The sequence below is a fragment of the Lepisosteus platostomus genome, chromosome 6 (genome assembly GCF_059453375.1).
Source record: "Lepisosteus platostomus isolate fLepPlt1 chromosome 6, fLepPlt1.hap1, whole genome shotgun sequence".
NCBI classification, from domain to species: Eukaryota; Metazoa; Chordata; class Actinopteri; order Semionotiformes; family Lepisosteidae; genus Lepisosteus; species Lepisosteus platostomus.
The window spans coordinates 30,514,828-30,537,929 of NC_142616.1; the positions used below are offsets into that span (position 1 = coordinate 30,514,828).

General features: G+C 39.2%; 1 protein-coding gene across 3 annotated transcripts in view; it reads left to right on the top strand.

The window, feature by feature from the left end:
* Positions 1-23,102, top strand: part of golga7bb (golgin A7 family, member Bb) — a 79,270-nt gene that overhangs the window by 21,096 nt on the left and 35,072 nt on the right. The window lies entirely within an intron of this gene.

Consider the following 23,102-nt stretch of genomic DNA (forward strand, 5'->3'; position numbering starts at 1 on the left):
GACTCTCCTGGAACACAATGCTTGTGAGCTGCGCTGTCCTTTTCTCTTTCTCTCTCTCTCTCTCCCCTTTTCTCCCACCCCCACCCCCATCAAATATTCTCCACACATATCATCTTCTTTCCCTTTAAGTCTTTCTTCCTTTGCCCTCTCTTGAAAGTAAGAAAGTTGGAATGAAAAGGTTGCCGAGCATTGACAGAGCGACTACAGGTGGCCGTGTGTCCTGGCCGCGCTGTATGAGAAATGCTAATTGGATGCCTAGGTTTGAATAGAGCCCGTCTCCCTCCCTGTCTCTTTCTGTCAGTCCCAGTCGCAGCAGTGGGGCCCAGGCTGTGGCGAGCAGGGCCCTGGCAGCAGGGTGCACTGGTACGTGGCAGCACACTGCAGGATGTGCCTTTAATTCACAAGCTGCTCCGGCAGCCTCCCCCATTTAGTGGGGTTTCCACTGGCGCGCCCCCTGCAACCACTAGTATCTCTTAATCTAGTTTCCCCAGGAATGTCTTCTCGCACACAGAAAACTAACATGCAGCAGCGATCATATGGCTTTTGTTTTTTTCAAAATGAATGATAATTGCAAATTCTGGGGGAAGTGGTTTTTGAAATCGCCATAGTACTGTATGTAGTTCTCTGAAATGGGGAGAGCGTGCTGCAGTTTAATGTGGAGGGGAATGTTTAAATGGAGGGGATGATTTTCTGTAATGACCTGTGATTAACTTAGCTGTTTAAACAGAAACCTGTCAGATGTATTTAATGCTGAAGAAGACCTTGTCTATTTGATGGCTGGGAACTATTGAGATGTATATTGAGTAGGAATTTGACTGAGATAGGTTGATTAAGTTTTGTTTAGCTCTTTGGGTTAACCTCAAAGATTTGAATTGATTGCCAGTTTGGTGTGAGTTTACTGATATATTGGGAAATGGGAGCCATTTCTGGTTGGCTGCCATATGGAAGTGTTTCTCTTTACAGTAGTTTGTGCCATTGTGTACTCTGCCTTGCACCTGTTGCTTGCTAGGCTAGGCAGCAGCTCCCCCACAAACCTAAACTTGATGAAGAGATTAGAAAATGGATGAAGGTCATTATCCTCAAATTCTCGCTTTCTGTACCAAATATTTTATATCAACAACCCTGAGCATATCTTAGATCGACAGCATTACTTTACCGAGAGACAGGATCAACAGAACATTAATGAGGAAATAAGTCTCGGGGATGGAGACCCGACCTGCTGCTGACAGGTTTCAAATCACATTCAAAAGGAAGTCGTCTGATTATATAACAATAGAGAGTTTCACATCAAACAAAATAAATAGTCTGATTTAAATTAAGTGAGAATAAGAGGAACCACAATAATTTGGGTATTCGCTCTAATAATAATTAATGCTTGTGGTATAAAAGAAAAGATTGAATGTATGTATAATAATTTAGTAAGCAGTATAGTGGAATGGCACTTAACACTGTTATCACACTGATTCTATGTCCCAGGTTTGGTTCAGGACAGAAGACTTTTAGTCCTCCTCCTGTCTTTCATTGTCCCATGTGCATGTGCGTGTCTGCATGCACTGCAATGGACTGGAGTCTCATCCCAGGTGTAGTCCTGCATTGCTCCTAGTGTTTCCAGGTTAGCACCAGGTTGTCACGACCTTTACCAGGAATAAGCAGCTCTCTGCTGATAGGTGGGTGGATGTAATCCATACCTTGGTCATGGATCATCATTATTCTCCCATTTCAGGATCTGAGGATTCATTATGATGGAAGTTCTTACCTTTTGTGATCCATTATTGTCAACAGTTGCACAAAGCAAACGTTTGTTGATTACAATTTTTTCTAGGAGAGACTTCAGTGGAAGGAACCTGTCCGATCTACATATCTCCAGCTAATTTACGAGTGTTAAAAACAGTGATCTAATCGTTAGTTTCTCTCTGAAGTAAAAACACCCATGTATTTCTGCTATTTACTGCGCAGATTGTGTCAGTTTAGCCATTACTGATTGATAAAGCTGTTCAACCTTTGCACCCACAGAAATCAATAATCAGAGCCTTAATCATCACTGGACCTTAATCTCTTTGAGTGAAGTTGAGTCACATGGTTTACAAGGTGATGAAAATCCCATTAGCAGCAAAAGTTTTAGACTGTTGAATTTGCTAAAGTGACAGACATTGCTGTCGGTTGACTAAAATGTGCTTTTTAAAGTTCACCCAGTATGCTTTCTGAATCAAAAAAAGATTTATTTGCACTCTTCTCGGGCTTGTTGAAGCCCATTTTCTTAAAGAGTTGAAAAAGATAATACTTTCCACCCTCCTTTCAAAGAACGTCAGATATAGTTTGTTGTTGTTACAGTCTAACTACTGCTGACCTATATAAATTGAATTTTGTCCAGCAATGTTGTACAAGATTCCAAAAACATTTTCCCAAGTGTTAAAGTTCGAAGGATATACAGTACAGTAACACACCTTTTTTTAATTCTGGATGAATTAAGTGATTAACTAAAATAATGATTTATATAAACAGAGTTATAATTTTGTTCTTGTCATAAAAAAGGCTCCTGCCGTTCACTATTCATGGTAAGAGCTGAGAAGCTCACGAAGCTGATGAAATGTCAATAATACTTGGAGCAACACTTTATAGCTCAAGTGAAACCATTGTCCGGTTTTCATGTGCAGTACTATATAATATACGGCATTATATATGGATTCTCAACGTTTTGTGAGAAAACTTGCATTTAGTGCTAACTGTTCCTCAGGACTTATCCAGCACTGTCTTGATCTCCAGCGGCACCATTCTCTATTCTCTTTTAGCATAATTGTTGGGCAGTACAGCTGGAGAATGGAGATGTTGTCAGAATGGCACAGTATTGCATTGAAAGAATATTGGGTGGTTCTTCAAAATAAAACTCCAGGGTGCCAGAAAAGTGGCCTGCAGCCCAGTTACTGTATATGCTTTATTTTCTTGATAGGCCCTGCAAGGAATTAAAAATGAGATGCCTTCCAGAATTATATTTATAGTTTCTTGTACAGTAGCTTTGCATTAGATGCCATACTCAAGCACTGACAGTGTAGATGGAGATTGTATGCTGCCTTGTAGAGAGCAGGGAATAAACACAAGACGCAGTACGGGGCTAATTTGGTTGAAATCGCCAAAATCTGGCATACAGTACAAAACTAATTTTACTTTGGCTTTGGACTGAACTGACTGTATTCTTTAAAAAAAAAATAACATCCTGTTTTAAGCAGAAATAGTTATCTCTGACCTTGCACCCCAGATCTGAAGCTTCATTGTGGAACAGTGACATTGGTAAGCCCAAACTCTCAGCCAATCAGGTTTCTGGATTCTGCCATCACTGAGACTGCAGTTAGGCATGGGAGCAGCTCTTCTGCTGTTTTTCAGAAAGGATTAGTTTGGAGAGCTGTAGAAACAAACTAGACAGAAAAACTAGCTGAAAATGTTCAATCCATCTGTAGGAAAGAATTTTTTATCATCCATTTGTCATTATCTTGACAAGTATAACATTATCATTATCTTAAAAGTCAAGAATTCCTTTGTAATATTCATAACTTCATACAAAAGGAAAATTAACGATTGCTTTTAAGTGTGTACATTTTGTATATCAAAAGTGGTTGTGACTACTGCATTATTTTTGTTTTGAGTTATAATTTTTTTTTCTCATTGCAGTCTCTTCAGATGACAACTGTGCAGTATTGAAAAGCATCTGAAAGTTCTCCAACAAATGTTAGAAGCCATCTTAAAGTTGCAATAACCACGGTGGTAATTGTGGTAATTTAGAACAATACTACATTAATTTAAATGACTTGGATAATCAGGATTTATGCCAGAGAATATTGTTTTCCGAGTTCTGAAAAAAAATCTGCAATTTGTTATAAGAGGTTAGGACATTCGGTTTTCCTCAGATGTAGTTTTCTCTCTAAATTATTTCATTTTCTCTTAAACTAAGCCGTGCCTTTATGTTCTTTAAAGTGTGTTTAAAGGTTCAGAAATCTATGTTGTGTGTTTGGAAGTGAGCTGCCACTAGGGGAGTCTGAGAATAACAAGCTGTGCTGTGCAACACTGGGAAACACAAAGAACCGATTAACGGGAGGGAAAAACACTAAGCGATTTGGAAAAAGCTAATCCTGACATTTCAATTGTTTTTGTGAGCAGCAGGCTCTGACCACATCAGCTGATAAAAGACCTTTTGTGCTAGATGTTTGCAAACAGTACAAGGTCAGTGCTTGGGCAGAGCAAAGCTCAGATAATCCTGGTCACAGCTTGTGGAGCCTTAGCTCAATGCCATCCAGCATTCAAACAGTATTCTTGAGCAGAGGAAACTTAGACAAAGCCTCACTATCCATTTCCAAACCTTCAGCTCATGACATTGCTTTTGCAGTGAACTTGGAAAGAGCTTTAAACATTCACACATCATATATTCTTAAGTTCTGTTGGCTGTCTCCTTGCTTTTGAAAAGGAACTGTGTTATCAATGTGGTTAACATCCCCATTCAAAGTGTGTTCATTTCTCCCTTTTCAAAGTCTGCCGTAGAATGTACTGTTTGAAAAACACCCCAATCTAATCTAGATTCTTCACCATTTTGCAAATACAAGTCCACATAATGAACATAAGAATGGTTCAAATGAAGAGGACGTCATTGTGACAGTCTGTCCCATTTGTCACTTACTAGGTACAGTACGGTAATTGTTCTAAGGATCTCATCCAGGCATTTCTTGAAAGAAGCCTGGTTAAGAATGTTAACATTGCTTTATTTAAATACTCTACACTTTTCACTGTATAGTCTAACATTCTGATAGCATTTTTAATTTTATGTCCCCCCACACTTTGAAAAAAAAAACAGTACCAAAGTAAAAAAACTTTGTCAACTTCATATACTGTATAGTTATTTAAATTTCTTATTTTTCTGTTATTGTCATTTAGTAGGTATCTCTTCAGTCTGGTTTTAAAATCTCAGAAAATAGCTTAATAAATTAGAAATTAAAATTACACCTTCTCGTTTACCAGTGGTGAATGCGATATTGGTAATGGGATTCCAGGCCTAAGATAAGCAGACATGTTTGGAAATGGTGGCCTGGTGTCATCTTCTCTTTTTTCTTTTTCCACATGGGTTAAAAAGATCATCACCATCAAGATGGAATAAAAAACGACATAAAATGGAATAAGAAATCAAAGTAACAGTGAAGTTAAAGGTGAAGAATTTTTTAGTGCTTTATAACATTGTTCAGTCTAGATTAGATTAAGGTAACCCCACATTCACTGCCCTGTCATAGCCCTGAGCAGAGTTACGGGGGGGGGGGGGGGTGTGTGTTTAAAATAGTTTCGCAAAACATCATGTGAAGGTTCCTAGTACATGATGTTTTTCTGCCTTTGGAAAATTATTTATCTATTTAATTTTTTTCTAACGACCATTCATTTCAACATGCCTAGCAGTCCATGGTGAATGAGATGGGTTACCTCATACATGTTCAAAGTTTTGAGATCCTTTAAAACAAAAAAAAATCACTTTATAAATAGAATTGTAAATAATTCTGAGAAAAATTGCACTGTTATGCAATAGAAGAGCATGTACTGTATACGCTGCGGTTGTTTCAATTTTTAATGTCATTGCATATAGATGTCAGTCAATTTTGATCTGTTTGCATAGTTATAAAGTAATCTATCAGACACCTCTGGACAAACATACTCTAGGACAATAGGAAAACCGCTGCATTAACACACTATAGGAAAATAGGGTAGGAGTAACTCCGTGTGGATTTGTATAGTGGAGCCGTGCTAGGGAACATGGCTGACAGCTGGCCTTTGTTGAAATGCTCTGTGCCAAATGACTTGTGGGCCAAGAAAGTGGAACTGAAGGTTGCCGCTTTGGTTTAGCCCTGGCAGCCAGAATGAGTGTTGAAATGTAGTTGGTATTTACACTCCATAAATTCCAACTTTCCAACATTTATCTTTGTTGGCCTGTGAAACAATCTTAAGAACACACACAACACTCCAAAAGCTTTAAATTCCTTTTCCTTCTCCTTCTTCCCAACTCCCTTTCAGCTCCTGTCAGTCCTGCTGTGACACAGGCCTCAGCTCCCCAGATCACAGACTTTCTTAAACTACACAGGTCTTGGGACCCTGTTGTGAAATTAATAAGAGAGATTCTAGCAGCCAGAGCCTCAGTCCCGCTGGAAACAGTGAAATCCACCCTGGCAGAGCAAAAAAAGAAATAAATACAGGAAGAAAAATGAAAATGGAGAAAAAAATGACAAAGCAAGAATATTATTATTAAACACTTTTTTTCTTATCGTTTATGAACTAGTTGTAAAATGTTGAGACCAGCAGTACTGTTTATTGCAGACCTGCCAATACTATCCAATGTTGTTTTTTTCAGGCTCTCCCTGGTGTTTTTGAAATTGAAGCTGGTATAACTGCCTTGTGATTATAAACCCTAATCTGTGACTCTTATGGATTCTGTGAAAGAATGGTATGAAATGTTGCTGGGGAATGCATGAAGAAGTACAGTAGCTGTATATCTGGGAAATTCCACACTTAATTTTCTTGACTTGTCACTGAAAAGCTGTTAGCTAGCTATGTCATGCTTCTCAGAGTATGGTATATTACAGGAAGTTGGCCTATCTTGCACCCTTATTCTTTTTGCTGCTGTCTGACCTAACCCTGGCCTTGCCCATAGTCTTGTCCATGGGGTGCTGTTAGCAGAAAGTGGGAGCTGTCCATGAGGTCTGTTCTCTATCTTCCTAAAGGAGATCTGGCATTCCAGATCATGAATCTTCATTTGATTGTAATCACCTGACACATGTGCTCTTCTGAAGAATTTATGAGAGCAGCATACCAGAGCTGATAACGTACAAGGTGTGCATTCCTTCTGTCCCCCAACACTCTCGTTCATTCATTCTCTTTTCCTTTCCCCATCCCACTCATCCAGTCGTCCTTCTGTCTCGCTCTGTCCTTCCCAGCAATGTGACTCTCATTTCCTTGGATTTCTAATTCCATCTCCCTTCCTCTTTTTACAGTTAAGGCTTCAACCTTAATTTATAATGGTTATGGTTATGACTACAAAAAGTCCCTGGTTAGGGTAGACAAACCGAAAAGCTTTGACTTCAATGAGGTTTATGGTTGTTTTCCTCATGGCTTAACTAAGATAATGTGATAGAAGGCTCAAGCTTATCTTAAACATTTTGCACTAGCAGAACATAGGCTTCTGCTCAATAGAAAACCTTATACTGATTATATTGCCAACTGTAGCCTGCCTCAAAATTTGCGCGTAAGTACAGAGCATCACTGATAATACTGTATGTTTGTATTCCACTTCAAAATGTACAGTAGGTGAAGCATTGTCAGAAGCCTAGGTTCAAGGGGAACTGTAAGCCTAACACTAGCTTCAGTTCTAACATACTCCCCATAATGAACATACTATAGTTTGACATACAGTTGAAGCTAAAATTTCTTAATCATTTGCTCAGAAAACAATTTGGATGCATGTTATATTCTGTCCACATTCAACCTTGTTGAACTATTTGATCCTATAATGCGAAGAGGACTTAGTCAAACTGGGACCACAGGGCATTTACTAGCCTTCAAACCAAGTCAAATGAGTTTCAGTGCCGGCTACAATTTGAATTGCTCCTAAACTGCTAGCTGAATGAAATTTCGATAGGAAACCAGATTTTGTACTGTCTGCTTATAGTTTCAGGATGCCAGGAATGATCATAACAGCAAGCTGGCACCTTTGCCATCATCCCCATCTAGAATTCAGACTGATCTCTATGCCATTGATCCATTGTTTCTAATCCCTCCAGATCCTGATTCAGAATTCAGAATTCAGATTAGTTCCCCCACCATTCCGTCAGGAAATCACCCAGCAGCCCTCATTGTCCCTCCTCAATGACCTTCTCATCCAGCATATTGATTGTGCTCGTCTTCCTCATTTAGCTGTGCAGCTGCAGGTGAAATGGGGACATTCTGCAGTCTGAAAAGCCAAGGCTTTCCGCAGAGGCACAGAATGACTCTAAGGTTAAAAATGCAGCTTGGCTTGTTGTCCCAGGCATAGCGTGCAGCTCTGAGCTCCATACCCCACTGTCGGGCCAGCTCCAGCGCTGTCTGGCCAGGCCAGGAGTAAGAAATCATGGTGCAGGGGATGAGTTATTGCTCTTACCCCTGCCACCAGGGGGAACTCTGACCCTCAGGCAGTAATTTTAAAACACAAACAGTGTAGGCTTTTAATAAGGAAAGAAATAAAGGCCACTCAGGCAAACATTGGAAACTGGACACGGAAAGGACTTTTTTTCCATCTCTATAATTATTTACTTCCACGAGAACTAGCTTCTTAATAGTTGGTGCCAGTTTGGAGAAAATTCTGAAAAACATCATTTTCTTATTTTTATTGGTGGGGTGTTTTACGTATTGGTTTTGTACTGTATTTGTTTGCTAAGGCAACAAGTTGTCTATTATTAGAAAGCTGCGTATTTTTGATGAGGCTCGAGCCAATCTTTATGTATTACAGATACATAGAGCACAAGGCAGGACTGTACCTTGGGGGGGATGCCAGTCCATCACAGGGCACGCATACACTTGGACAATTCATTGTCAGCATGTCTCTGAGAGGTACAGTAGGAGAAAACCAGAACCTCCAGATAAAACCCAGGTGGATGCAAGCTATTCACACAGGGTGCACTAGTCTGTAGTCCAAACCAGGCCAAAAGACCTGTGAGGCAGGAGTGCTAATGTTCACATCACTGTGCTGTTCTCAAGACACATACTGGTAAGTCTGATGATAAAATGTGGAAAATGGTAGAGGTTCCCTATGAAAATGTTAAGATTACTCACTTGCAGTTTCAATCTTAACCACTAGGTTTATCACTTGAAGTAATATAGCAAATGGCATCCTACTGTATATAAAGTCAGGGCGTATGGATAAGAGTATTATAAAAAAATCCTTTGATTAGCACTGGCAGTCTTACTAGTTATTTCTATCCATTGTGTAAGTTTATCCAATACCGGGTTGTGGGGGAGCCAGTGCCTATCCTGGCAAGCAACAGGCACAAGGAAGGGTACACCCTGCACAGGATGCCAGTCCATTACCGGGCACACACAGATACAAACACACACTCACACCAGGGCTTATTTTTCCAGAAGCCAGTTAACTTACAGTACCAGTATGTCGTTGGATTGTGGGGGGAAACCAGAGCACCCAGAAGAATCCCATGTGAAGACGACGAGAACAACAAAATCCATACAGACAGCACCCTGCACCCCAAGAACTGAACCCTGGGCCCCACTACTATGAAGCTGCAATGGTAACCATTCCTCCTTTATTAGTTACACTGAAAGAAAAGGTCAAGTGGCAGATTAGAAGGGCAGCTTCCATTTACATTATGTAACAAAACAAGACAGATTAATTTTATTCGAATAAATTGAGTGCTTTGGAACCGATCCAAGTTTGCCCTTTGATAAGAGACTGAACAAATGTATCCTGTAGCTAGTGCTCAGAAGACAATACGCTTCATTGATCAAAATGTACACACTGAGGTTTTTCTACTCTCTTGCAGAGATTTCAAGGTGTAGGGCACCTCTTTCATATTTATCTTCAGGGTGTAGGTGTATGTAGAAAGAGTGAGAGGTCTGTTTCCTTCTCAAGCCCTGTCCGAAAGTGGCAGTTGTAGAATGTAAATATAAAAGGATGGAGCTGGGGTAAATTGAAAACTGTAGAGATGCCAGCCAGGAGGAACGAGGCCCTCTCTCTCAGGCCTGGCTGTAGAACACACTCCCTATTGACACAGAGGCTTCAGCTTTCAAAACCAATTCAGCTCACATCTCTCACATGTTTACCAACAAGACCACAGACCTCTTGCTAAACCCTGCACAAGCAGATATTTTCTGGGGAAAAAAGCAGCTACATCTAATTTAAGAACACCACAAGGCTTACATAATCTGAGTTGCCTGAAAGAACACAAACCAGAATGTCATCATGCTCAGCAGAGCTGCAATCGTATGTGCAGTTGAAATGATGTCTTCCAGTGAGCAATTAACAGCATGACATTCTTTGTACTTAGAAGCCAATATAATACAGAACTGCATCAGCATGCCACAGCTAACAGACCGTGGGAGGGGGTGGATTTTCAAATTCATAACAGAGGGCAGGAGTTTCTGCAGATTAGCATAGAAATGTTTTTTGGAATCAAGTGTCTCATCACCACAAAGCTATCCTTAGTGAAGAAAGGTCTCATCGAAACCAGGTAGTGGAGTACTGTGATGAACACTCAGCAGCTCCTACGTTGCCAACTGGCCCTAACTCAACCAGAAACATTGAGGCAGGACAGGCCTCACGTGTTCCTTCTAGACTGAAACTAACTTGTAAAATAAGCAGAATCACATTGCTGAATTATTTCTTACTGTCAATCAAAGACTGATCAGCCGGTCAGAACAGCTGTTGCTCACTTTTTCCAAAGTACAAATTAGAAAGATGTATGAATTAATAGAGGCCAAATTTGCAATGTGGATAATTGTAAGATAAGAGCAATTTATTATTTTGTGGTGACTACATTAGTAATAATTGTTTTAATAGTGCCTATCACAGATTAAGCACTAGCTTCCATTTAGCAAACGTATATTGTTCAACTTCTGTGTTTTTGCTGAGAGTCAAGGTGAAAACCAGCCATGGCTGAAGAAGTCCAGTTGATCTAGAGCCAATTGGCAACTTTAAGCAGCTCCTCTGATATTCAGCTGATTCCGAGTTGAAAACAGGTCTCTGTGCATGACATTCATGGTGGAGTACAGAAGAGACATGAAATCTGCACTGTGCAGTTCAAATCTGGGAGAAAGAAAATGTAAAAACGTATCAGTTTTGACACTGAAAAAGTACTTTTTCAAAAGGTGGGAGCAGGGTTTTGTTAGTAGAGATAATACAGATGGGTGGAAATCTGTAAATTCCCAAATGCTTCTTTACTGGGAAGGACATTGTATTACATTGCTCTAGGAAATGTTTTAGAATAGTGTCTGAATGTCAGGTTAGTGCCTGACAATCACTCAGCCCCAGATCTCTACAAGAAGGGGAGGCACTCCCCCGATCTACGTGTAGCTCTTGAATTGGTGATGTCTTCTTTATTGCTATAGTTAGCATTTGAAAATGTAAGGTTTTAACTTATCATAGTGGGCTGCATCTTATAGTGTAAATGTCCTGGCTTTCGTTACCTGACAGCAATAACCTGGTTACATTTTCAGGCTTTTACCACCTGCTGTTTTGCTGATAATGACAACTGGTTCTTTGAAACCCATAGAAAATAAATTCTATGCGATTATCAGAAAGAGGATTTATACTATATTATAGTGGCTCTATATTACTGCTGAAATGTATCTGTATGCCTATCAAAAAATAATATAGAGATGTACTGTATTAATCTCTGAATATTATTTTGTAGATTCCAAAGAGGCATCACAATTGAAAATCTTTTACAATTGAATTATAATTTAATCCAGATTTATTCAACATAAGAAATTGAAAGCCACTTTCTTTAAAAACCGCACAATTTATGCCAAACCTGGCTATTTTTAAAGAAGTGATCAAATCCACAGTTTGAAGAATTCAGCCTACAGTATAGAAAGGCTGCATCAGGATTCTGTGGTCAGGGCACCACTGTTTTAGACAAGAGATTTGACTTTTTTCTTGTTTCAAGGTACCATTTCAAAGAGCAAGTTTAAGACACTCTGCATAATGACATGTAACTGAGATACAGTGCCTTGCGAAAGTATTCGGCCCCCTTGAACTTTTCAACCTTTTGCCACATTTCAGGCTTCAAACATAAAGATATAAATTTTTTATTTTATGTGAAGAATCACCAACAAGTGGGACACAATTGTGAAGTGGAACGAAATCTATTGGATTTTTGAAACTTTTTTAACTAATAAAAAAATGAAAAGTGGGGCGTGCAAAATTATTCGGCCCCTTTACTTTCAGTGCAGCAAACTCACTCCAGAAGTTCAGCGAGGATCTCTGAATGATCCAATGTTGTCCTAAATGACTGATGGTGATAAATAGAATCCACCTGTGTGTAATCAAGTCTCTGTATAAATGCACCTGCTCTGTGATAGTCTCAAGGTTCTGTTGAAAGCGCAGAGAGCATCATGAAGACCAAGGAACACACCAGGCAGGTCCGTAATACTGTTGTGGAGAAGTTTAAAGCCGGATTTGGATACAAAAAGATTTCCCAAGCTTCAAACATCCCAAGGAGCACTGTGCAAGCGATCATCTTGAAATGGAAGGAGTATCAGACCACTGCAAATCTACCAAGACCTGGCCGTCCCTCTAAACTTTCAGCTCAGACAAGGAGAAGACTGATCAGAGATGCAGCCAAGAGGCCCATGATCACTCTGGATGAACTGCAGAGAACTACAGCTGAGGTGGGAGAGTCTGTCCATAGGACAACAATCAGTCTTACACTGCACAAATCTGGCCTTTATGGAAGAGTGGCAAGAAGAAAGCCATTTCTCAAAGATATCCATAAAAAGTCTCGTCTAAAGTTTGCCACAAGCCACCTGGGAGACACCCCAAACATGTGGAAGAAGGTGCTCTGGTCAGATGAAACCAAAATCGAACTTTTTGGCCACAATGCAAAACGATATGTTTGGCGTAAAAGCAACACAGCTCATCACCCTCAACACACCATCCCCACTGTCAAACATGGTGGTGGCAGCATCATGGTTTGGGCCTGCTTTTCTTCAGCAGGGACAGGGAAGATGGTTAAAATTGAGGGGAAGATGGATGCAGCCAAATACAGGACCATTCTGGATGAAAACCTGTTGGAGTCTGCAAAAAACCTGAAACTGGGACGGAGATTTATCTTCCAACAAGACAATGATCCCAAACATACAGCAAAATCTACAAAGGAATGGTTCACAAATAAACGTATCCAGGTGTTTGAATGGCCAAGTCAAAGTCCAGACCTGAATCCAATCGAGAATCTGTGGAAAGAGCTGAAAACTGCTGTTCACAAACGCTCTCCATCCAACCTCACTGAGCTCGAGCTGTTTTGCAAGGAAGAATGGGCAAGAATTTCAGTCTCTCGATGTGCAAAACTGATAGAGACATACCCCAAGCGACTTGCAGCTGTAATCGCAGCAAAAGGTGGCTCTACAAAGTATTAACGCAAGGGGGCCGAATAATTTTGCACGCCCCACTTTTCATTTTTTTATTAGTTAAAAAAGTTTCAAAAATCCAATAGATTTCGTTCCACTTCACAATTGTGTCCCACTTGTTGGTGATTCTTCACATAAAATAAAAAATTTATATCTTTATGTTTGAAGCCTGAAATGTGGCAAAAGGTTGAAAAGTTCAAGGGGGCCGAATACTTTCGCAAGGCACTGTATCTGTTCTTGTCTGGCGTGAGCACCCATCTGTGTTTGGTTAAGCAGCCCACATACAGTACAAACAGAATGGTATTGGGCTGCCAGCAGCCACTGAGATTACAGTCCCTTCTGTCCTCCTTTTAAGTGTGATCTGTGGGACCAGAAGAGTCGAGAGGAGGAGTTCACTGTCCCAGTGATTCACTCTCTCCAGGTGGCTTAACAAGAAGGGGTTTGGTCCAATGTAAATGTATTTTAAAAAAACAAAGATTTAGTCTCCCTAGATTTTAAATGATATTTATATAAGTCTTGAAATTGCCTATTTTTAGTTGGGCACACTTCCAAACTACATTTGAATATACAGTATATGAGTTAATAACCCCATAGTGGAGGCAAATCAAATCTCAGAAGCCAAAAGAACCCAGTTCTCAAGGCCTTCTAATCTTATTGGGAAAAAATGATTAATATTTTTTAAATGTTTATTAAATTCGAATTTGCTTGTATTTCATCTACTGTACTGTATGTCTATGGTATCTAGCACTGTACTTTGCACTATTACGTGGAAAAATTCTTGTGGGCACCATTAAGATGATAGAGGCTCCACATCTGTCGTATCTTATTACTAAAAGTGTAAATGGCTTGTAATGCTCTCAACTATTTCATTTTATTTACTTAGTGGTCAAAAACGTCTTGAATAATAGTGTCAGTACTGTTCCTGTATTCGACTGGAAGAGGGAATTACAAGAGTTTTCAGGAATACAGTGAGTATTTTAAGCTAAAAGCTACGTGATAATGCTGTACTAAAATCTGTGGTATTCAAGTACTTGTATAACAGTAGTGAGAATTATTACCAGCTTTTTGCAGGTGAATATTCCAGGACTTAAGGTAATGGGTCGCATGACCATCAGCAACAAAACATAAATAATGGCATAAAAGAAAACCTGTCTACTGCTTTGATGAATGGAACTCAGATGATCTTGTATACAGTGCACATGTTTGCAGAGAGATATCAAACACCCTTATGGGTAGAAAGGAAATTATTATAACAGTGTTACTTCAGATACAAACCATATTAACTCCTTGTGAAATGGACCTTGTGATCTCTTTAACAGGACCTGACTGTTCCACTGGTTACTTACTCAGAGACAAATGGATTCCTGTTGAACTGAAGGTATCTGTTCCTGGAAGACAGATGGTTTAGTGTTTAACATGACAGGTTTTTTTAAGTAATTAGAATTGATAAGTACGATAATTAATAGAATTGGATATATTGTTTTGATAGATACAGAAGCATATGAAGACCAGATGGTTTATTGTGATTACATTGTACTCTGTGGAGGGGAGAGGATTAATTAACAGTGGCTGATTTAATAAATAGAATGTCAGATTGCATGTTTTTTCAGTCAATTACATGTGAAGGAGCAGAAAGCAAAAAATCTTCCTTTTGATTTGCTTTTACCTCTATTAACGGTAGATACTTTTATCCATTCAATACAAATGGAAGAGCTCCTGCCCCCTGTTCTGGTTTCAGAGTGTGTTTGAGAATATTTAAATTGATACAAAGGATTAATATACAGTACCAGCTTTTTCCTCTGTAAAGGCAAGGCTCCTAAGGGAAGGGTAGGCATGAGGTAGCACAGCAGGTTACCTATCCAGTTGTGCTCAAGAAGACAAAAGTGAGTGCAGACAGGTTCTGTAGGGGTTTGGCTTTTATCACCCCTGACTTACTGTATATCTTTCTTGTTCAGTTTTGTATGCAGCTAATCAAATATAATATTTGGACCTATAAAAGTTCTGATTAATATTTCAGTCTTCATCACTCCAGACAGAAGCTGAGCAGAGCACCCCAGAAGCACAGAGCTAAGGTCCTGTTAGAGCAAGCCATAATACTTATCTTCAAGTGAAACTGTAAATCATAAAACGTGAGGCCATGTCTCCATCTGTTCATCCTCATGCCCCTCTGATCTCTGAAGAAGAACAGACTTTGGAAATTTTACTCCAGCACGTGACTTTAACTTCTTCATGAAGAAGGAATGCAGAGCGTTTTGTCCTGTTCCAGATTTTTTTTTCAAAGCAATTTATGTGAAGCTTCTCATAAAGGGGACAAATAAGAATGGTTTAGGGACATTCTGTCATAACACACTTTTAAAAACTGAAGAAAAGCGGTACAATACTTGTCAACCTTCCAGGAAGACCTCCCTCATTGGAAGTAAAAGACACTGCCTTTTGGAAAAGATGACCTGGAAAAACAGTTTGCTGTTCTTTTCAGGTTTGATATACAGGACTTTTGATTGAATAAATGAACGAAGGTTGTGGTTGTTGTATCGTTCACCTATATTGCAATCCAAATTTCTTATAATCATTTTCAGATTGCATGTGGTTTAAAGAGATGCCAGAAATCCAACACACACTCTCATCATAGGATGACTATGGAAGAGATTCCCTTGTAGAGAATATCAGAGTACACGCTAAAGCTTCAACTTTCAGAAATGTATCGTCCTCCATTGGGCTGACTAGTGACATTAACATTCCAGAGGTCCATTTCATTCCATCAAGTGGGGAGGACCTTGCGTTTCTCTTGAACGTCTTGAAGGATCGAAACTATAATAGCACCGTGCTTCCGATTACAGTATGGTATACTGGCTTACAATTTTTGTCCCAGTAATGGAATACGAATCTTTGGTGCTCAAGCATTTCAAGTGGACCTGGACTGCGTAGCATTAATCTTGTTAAATTATTAATGTGCACTGATTTGTTGTGCAGCTCTTCAGCAACAATATACCAGCAGAGGACAGTGAGAGTATTGTACAGTGCCTCAAATACAATTACCAAAGCTATTCATCAGAGATTTTTAAGCATAATGATGTTTTACTATTATTGAATACTTTGTATTGTTTGGAGTCACAGTTCAAAGACATGTTAAATATTCAAGTTTCTGCCTTCTGCCATTCTGCTTCCATGTTCTTCTCAGGGGTGGTAGGAATTTGAAAAGAAGCTGCCTTTGTAAGATCAATTGCCCATTTGCTACAGTATACGAGAAACAGTGCCAAGCACTGAATCAAATACTTTAATGTTAGACCAACGACACTTTTTTTAAATATTATGTTTTAAAGTGTCTGTGCTAGAAAGCTAATCCTTAAAAGTCTGACCCCCCAGAAAATGTTTATTTCATTTATCTTAAAATACTGGTTTAAAATGCTACACTGCCCGTGAGGAAGAAGAGCTGGAAAGAGGATGACAATACAGGACAAATTAACAATTGCTCACTGGTGACAAACACATTCACATACTTATCATTCAGTTTGAAGTGCACAACAGGTACACGTCCGCAAAAGAAATGAAAAAAATAAAACAGATTGAAACGTTTTAAGGGGAAAATGTTTCTACCATGGTTTTGCAAGGTATTGGGTTTCTGTCTTTTCATTCAGATGTTCTTACAGTAGTGGTGAGGGATAGCAATTATTTGAGCGTCTTAGGATACCCCTTGTAAAGGGACTGCGCTTGTGGATCTACTGTAGCAAGGCTGGTCTGCTTTGCATACAGCTGTAGCCACTCTACATGAGGCAAGAATACCACAAAGAGCAGTGGAGGAGTGCAACAAGAGGAGGTGCTCATTCCCTAGGCTGCGCGCTCAGGCCATCGCATTAAGACACCCAATAATAATTATCAACCTCTTGCCTTAATGATTCTTTGCAGTTTTTGGCCCGCCACATTGAAACCTGAGCCAAGGCAGGGTGGGATATGCTTTGACAGTTTGGAAAACAGACATGACTTCAAAGCAGAGAAAGGTTGGCTGCTCCTTTTAAGAGAAAAAAATCTGACAAGTTAATCCAGAGCAGAAGAGAGTAATTATTTTGGCTGTTCTTGTTCTTTTTTTTTAAGAAGAGAAGGGGCTATTCCTTTAAATCAGGCTGTGACTTGCTGAAAACAGACGTACCAACTTGTACATCAATGTGAACCATCATAAAAGCAGGTACTGAGAGAAACACACCTGTATGAGCTCAGATATCCTTGCTAGCTAAACAGCAATGGCCTGATATTCCTATTTTCCCGAAAGGGAAATACTGCAGATTTTATAATGAAGCAAAAAAAAAAGAAATCCAGTCCAGACTGAGGTTATGTGAAGCAATTATCATATTAACCCCATTAACTATAAAAAAAAATAAAAAACATGAAATAATACTTGCTTTAATGTTTATATTAGGGACTTGTTTTAAATGGCATTTAATGTAGCCAGGCTGATAACAAAAACTGACATTTTAATCTGTTTCGTTTCTCACAAATTTAATATTTTCTAATGTTTTAGTAAATATAGTATGCGATGTTTCCACTTTATCACAACAAGCACAACATTAGGAAAAGTTATCTTAAAAAAAAGCAATCCTTCACAGTTTCTTGTATAAGGGATTGCGTTTTTAAATTAACATGTTGGGCAAAATAAATCATTTTAAGTCATCAGAGTGATCAATGTTGTGTGTGTTTAGGTCCCATGTAAAGTATTGCATTACCTTTAAAAGCAATTTCATTCAGATTCCCAATTTTAAAATGTAATCTCTTACACAAGTAGTCTGTAACTGTAATGGATTACTTTTTCAAAAGTAAAGTAAGAAAGCAAAAAAGGGTTCCCCAATACTAACTGTGCTTTGTTAAATTTGTATGTCTATGACAGCCCTCCCCTGTCCTTACCACTGGAACACAACAGAAGCACACAGTGATAACCTTCACGAAAACACATTATCTTTATGTTATGGGAATAATTACATGTATCTTGTGCTCAGTGTTCAGTCTGTTTTGCTACACATCTTAGCATCATAACATAAATGTACTCTATACACACATAACTCATTTCAAAAGCAAACTATTTGCTCATTGCTAATAACTAATTTGTTATTATGAATATTTATCATTGTGAGGTTTACACGGAACATAGTTCTTAAACAAAGGGATTGATTTTATTTTAAGAGACATAGTATCAATGCATCCATTAAATGCATTGGCTTGCTTCTCTGCTTCTTTGTTAGAAATGGATCATGTTTCCTGTAATATCGCTGTGCTCTGTACTAGAAAATCACATTGAGAATTTGAAAGCCTGAGTGGAAAAAAATAGATGGAAAGTTCCAGTAGTACAACATCCTGGCTTTCTATGACCTGGCATTTCATAGAATGGCATCCTGGCATTCAAATGTCAATCTTGCGAAATGCAGATTCAGACGTATCTATGTACATGATAACACATTCCGGGGTGGTGCAATTTAGCTATTTTCCTTCAGATGTTTGATTCCACACATTCATAGATTTCAAGTGGCCTCTGCTCTTAGTGGTTTGTTGAATTAGCTGTTACAGAGTTTTTTCCCCCAGGTGGCTGCTTTCTGGACCAGTGCAGAAATGCTAACTCTTCAAGTGCTGGCCAGCGTACAAACTCTCTTCAGAACACAACTGGTGCCTGGATACAAATAATGCAGATGTATCGAACCTGTTAGTCAGGTTATTCTTGTTTCATACGGACGTTCTTTCTTTATTTTCGGACTTCACAGTGATGTGTTAACCCGCGTTTCCCTTCTTTCTCCTCTAAATGAGATGCTATCCACTAGAGGGAGCTATAGCCATTGTGAGATTCTTGGTCTGTTCGGAGATCTGGTTGTACTGTATGTCTGTCCTGCTGCCTTCCACTTGTCAGCTGTGTTGCTCTCTGTCTAAACTGACACAACAGAGTAAATCTTCTTCCTTCTCCAAGCATTATGGACACTGACAGAGTTTGTTTAGACTTTCTGATAGATCCTGGATCTACTAGTGAGGTGCAGAATTGAGCTAAAGCATTTTTATTGGTGATGTCTTCCCTTAAGCGTCAATTCAAGTTAATTCCCTCACATGTTTTAAAAAATATATACTGTAGGTTCAAGGGTTTTATTATATTATAAGTTTATTGAGGGAATATTATTGAGCATTCCATTCTTAAGACATTTTATTTTTTTTATCTTTGCTTTGTGTATCCATTTGATTTTTCAGATTATAATTCTATCCCCTTCTATTTTTTATTCTGCTTATAGCATGGAAATAACATAAATATCTCTTGGCTTGAACAATTAGAGTTAGGCGAGTGACCTCCTGGGATTAGGTAGGCCATCATTTCCTCTGATAATCCTTCTCACGCTCACACACTAAGCTATTGAGCCAAGGAGTTCAACTGCAGAAAAAAAAAAACCTGCCCTCAAAAGATATGTGCTCAGTCATGGTTACAGTGGGAGGATCTGGCAAATCCGTAACACCCAGTTCATCTCTTCATTTGGCATCCCAGACACACGATTCTGCTGCTGTATTACATGCTGCCATTGCAGAGGATTGGTTAAATATTTCCAAACGATACAGTCAAGTACCAAACTGTGGCATTGCACTATATATTCCAAAATAATAAAATAATTCCTCACTTCTGAGTTATCAGACTACAGTATGTCATGCCCCAAAATACAGCTTTTTCACAGGAGTCAAACTTCTTACAGACAGCGAAGAAAAGGTATCTATCACTGGACAGCTAAATGCTAACTGGTGAATAAAGTGATCTTAAAGTACATGACTATTTCATATTGCACCAGAATCTTTCTCCATTCATTCTTGATTCCTTTCGGCATGTGTTGCCCCCAATGTGACCCTAGTTAGTACTATTTGGTCTGTGCACCGATCACAAGGTCTGTTATAATTTAGCTGGGGGATTCGGTATAAACTTCTGGGAAGTAAGTAGTGCTGTCTGCTAGTTCATGTTATCTATGGCATTGTGTTTTATGTCATAGGATGGAAGGAGAATGTTTTTGGGAGGCCAGTTACTGCAGCCCTCTGTCTGTACTATATGTATAGAACAATATCCTGGGTTTCTTCATAGTGAGAAGGGTAAGTACCAACCACACAGAGGCAACCAGGCTGCTATCCTTAATGTATCTATGGCAATTTATGGTAACTAAGGCACGGTTTATGAAATATTTTTAGTTTTCTGCTTTCCTTTGGGTGTCTTAATGTATGAGTGGGTGTATTATGAAATGTCGGACAAAAAAAGACGAGCTTGAAATAGCTTGATATTGAGAATTTGACACTGATGAAGGGCCAAGAGGAATGGACACGCATGGGTCTGGCACAGGCAGGGCCCTCTTGCACAGGCCTGACCCTTCCAACGTGCCAGCCTTCAGACTGGAAGGCATTTTTAGAAGCAGCAACAATTTAGCCCAGAAAGACAAAACGGTGAGCAGATAGCCGAGCAATTTTAGAACTATTTCTTAATATATATTTTTTTTTAAATGCCTGGCTTTGAAAAATAACTTCCAGAGCCAAGCAGTGGAACAGAACATGAGCTGGAATTGTTGGCCAGGACGTCTCCCCGACAGACTGACTTCACTTCCCAAATAGATGCTCTATAGCACATTTCTCCATTCCCAGCTATCACCTTCCATTTTTCATCCAGCCTTGAAACTCAACCCCACCCCAACTGATGCATATATACTTAGGCACACACCACACAAGCTTCTGTGAATGTTTAATACAGCATTCTTCACTTTCTCATGCAAAGTTAATTCAATTTAGCTTTGCAAATCAAATATTTAAAATTAGTTGTGCACTTTTGGTTGGTTTACTCTTCTATTTTTTTTCCAGTTAAATCCCCAGCTTCCACATGCTGGAAATGTATTATTTCTTGCAGAATCCTGGTTATTGTGTGCTGTGGCTTAAATAACAAATCACCATTCCAAGTCATTTGCAATCCTAAATCAGTGGAGGTTAATGAGGTATTCCCAGCTTCCACATCTTGCAAACGTATTCTTTCTTGCAGAATCCTGTGTGTGGTGTGTGGCGTGGCTTAAATAACAAAGAACAATTCCAAGCCATTTGCAGTCCTACAGTAAATCAGTGGAGGTTAATGAGGTATTGCCAGCTCATTCCACTGCCAAGACAGCTCCTCAGATGCAAGACTGCTTCCTGACGTCTTACCATTATAAGCTTTGTCTTTAAACCTTATCTAGAAAATCTGTCAAAAACGCTACAATTACAGTATTAGAGAAACAATTGCCTTGCACTTGGTGTTAAGTTTATTTGAATGTTATGATTTGCATCAAAAGAGTATTCTGCTTTCGGTTTAATCAGAGTACTATTGCACAACTTTTGCTAAAGTGTTTAAAAAAATGTTAGAAATGTTCAAGCCTCAGCTGCAATCAGCCTCTTTCACTTTTTGTTAGTGGCTTGGAACATCACCCTATCACTATATGGTTATTGATAAAGTAGCTCAAAAGAGGTGATGTTTCATGTTTTGTGTCCAAATATGTTTCTTCCATTTTTTCCATATTCGTTCTTTCTCCTTTGGTGAAAGAAACTCTGTCATTTGCATTGTGGGCCACTGGAAGAAGTGTCCAGTACTATATATTTTCAGTTTTGTTCAGTAATTGCTTCTGTGTTTTCTGCCTCGGGTTGGGTCAGGTCAGGTTGGGTTAGGGTGAGGCAGGGATAAAAATTAACAAATTGTTAAAAAAGAATGTTAAAACCAAACACAAGTGATATACTTTTCATCTTGCAGTATATCTTCAACTTCATCTACCCCGATGACATCCAGAGGTGTCAGCATTTAAATGATCAGTCAGTGGTTCGATTTGATGTTGCGGTTCATCACTCAGTGAGCTGTGTCTTATAAATGTGAAAACTGTTTCACCCTAAAAAGAAAACAGATGTCACATTTTCACTGACCTGAATATACAGTAGATAGATACTATATTCATTATTATTGTAGATGCTATCTGCTGTTACGTCCCAGTGTGTGGTCCATGTGTTTTGTTGCTTTGATCCACACTTCCTGACCTTGATTGTTCTCCCCCCCCCCATTGATCCATCATTACATAATTGTTTTCCTGTGACATCATCATCAATCAGCTTCTCAGCCAATCAGAGTGCAGCTTATTTAGTATATAAGTTGGAGGTTTCCTGAATGAAGGGGCCTTTTGTTTGACTTTGGTCCTGCGTGGCTCAGCGTCCCTTTGTTTCATGTTTGGTTTGGTTTGGTTTGGTTTGGTTTGGTTTGGTTTGGTTTGGTTTCGGCTTCGGCTTCGGTTTCGGCTTCGGCTTCGGTTTCGTTTCGCTTCGTGTGTATTTGTATAGCTTCGGCTTTGTTGGTTTGTGTTCGTCTTGTACTTTCGTTTGTTTGTGTTTATCCTTGTTTAGCCTTTACCTTGCCCTAACATGTTATGTTCTACCTCTGTGTTCCTTTTTACCTGGTTACTTGTCTACTCTTGTTTTCCCTTATGTGTATTCCTAGTTCACTTGTGTATTTGTGTGAACTTTTGTGTATAGGGTTAGTTTAGGTTGTTGGGTACATTTTGCACATGTAGTTGACTTTTGTATTAGTCATACTAGTTTAGTACAGGTGAGTGCCCTTTTGTCTTGTATGGTTTTGGGTAGTCAGTGAAGGTTAGCTAGGGCATTTGAAGATGCCGAAGACCGCGTGTTTCGGGTTTTCTTTTGTAGACAGGTTAGCTTTCCCTCACTTTCTTAGTCATCTCCATTTTTGTTTATTTTATTTTCTTTGGCATCACTCTAGTTCCCTTTCCCTGTGTGTTATTGTGACTTATTGAATACCAGTCACTTATTCACCTTAAAATAATCACTCTTGCACCAACCCTTGTTCCTAGTCCCTCACCAGAACCCACCTCCTTCCAAAAAATATCCTAAATGTTACACCCCTTTACCCCTGGACACTTGGGGTCATAAAACTGCCTTTTCTTTTAGGTACAATGAAAGGGCTT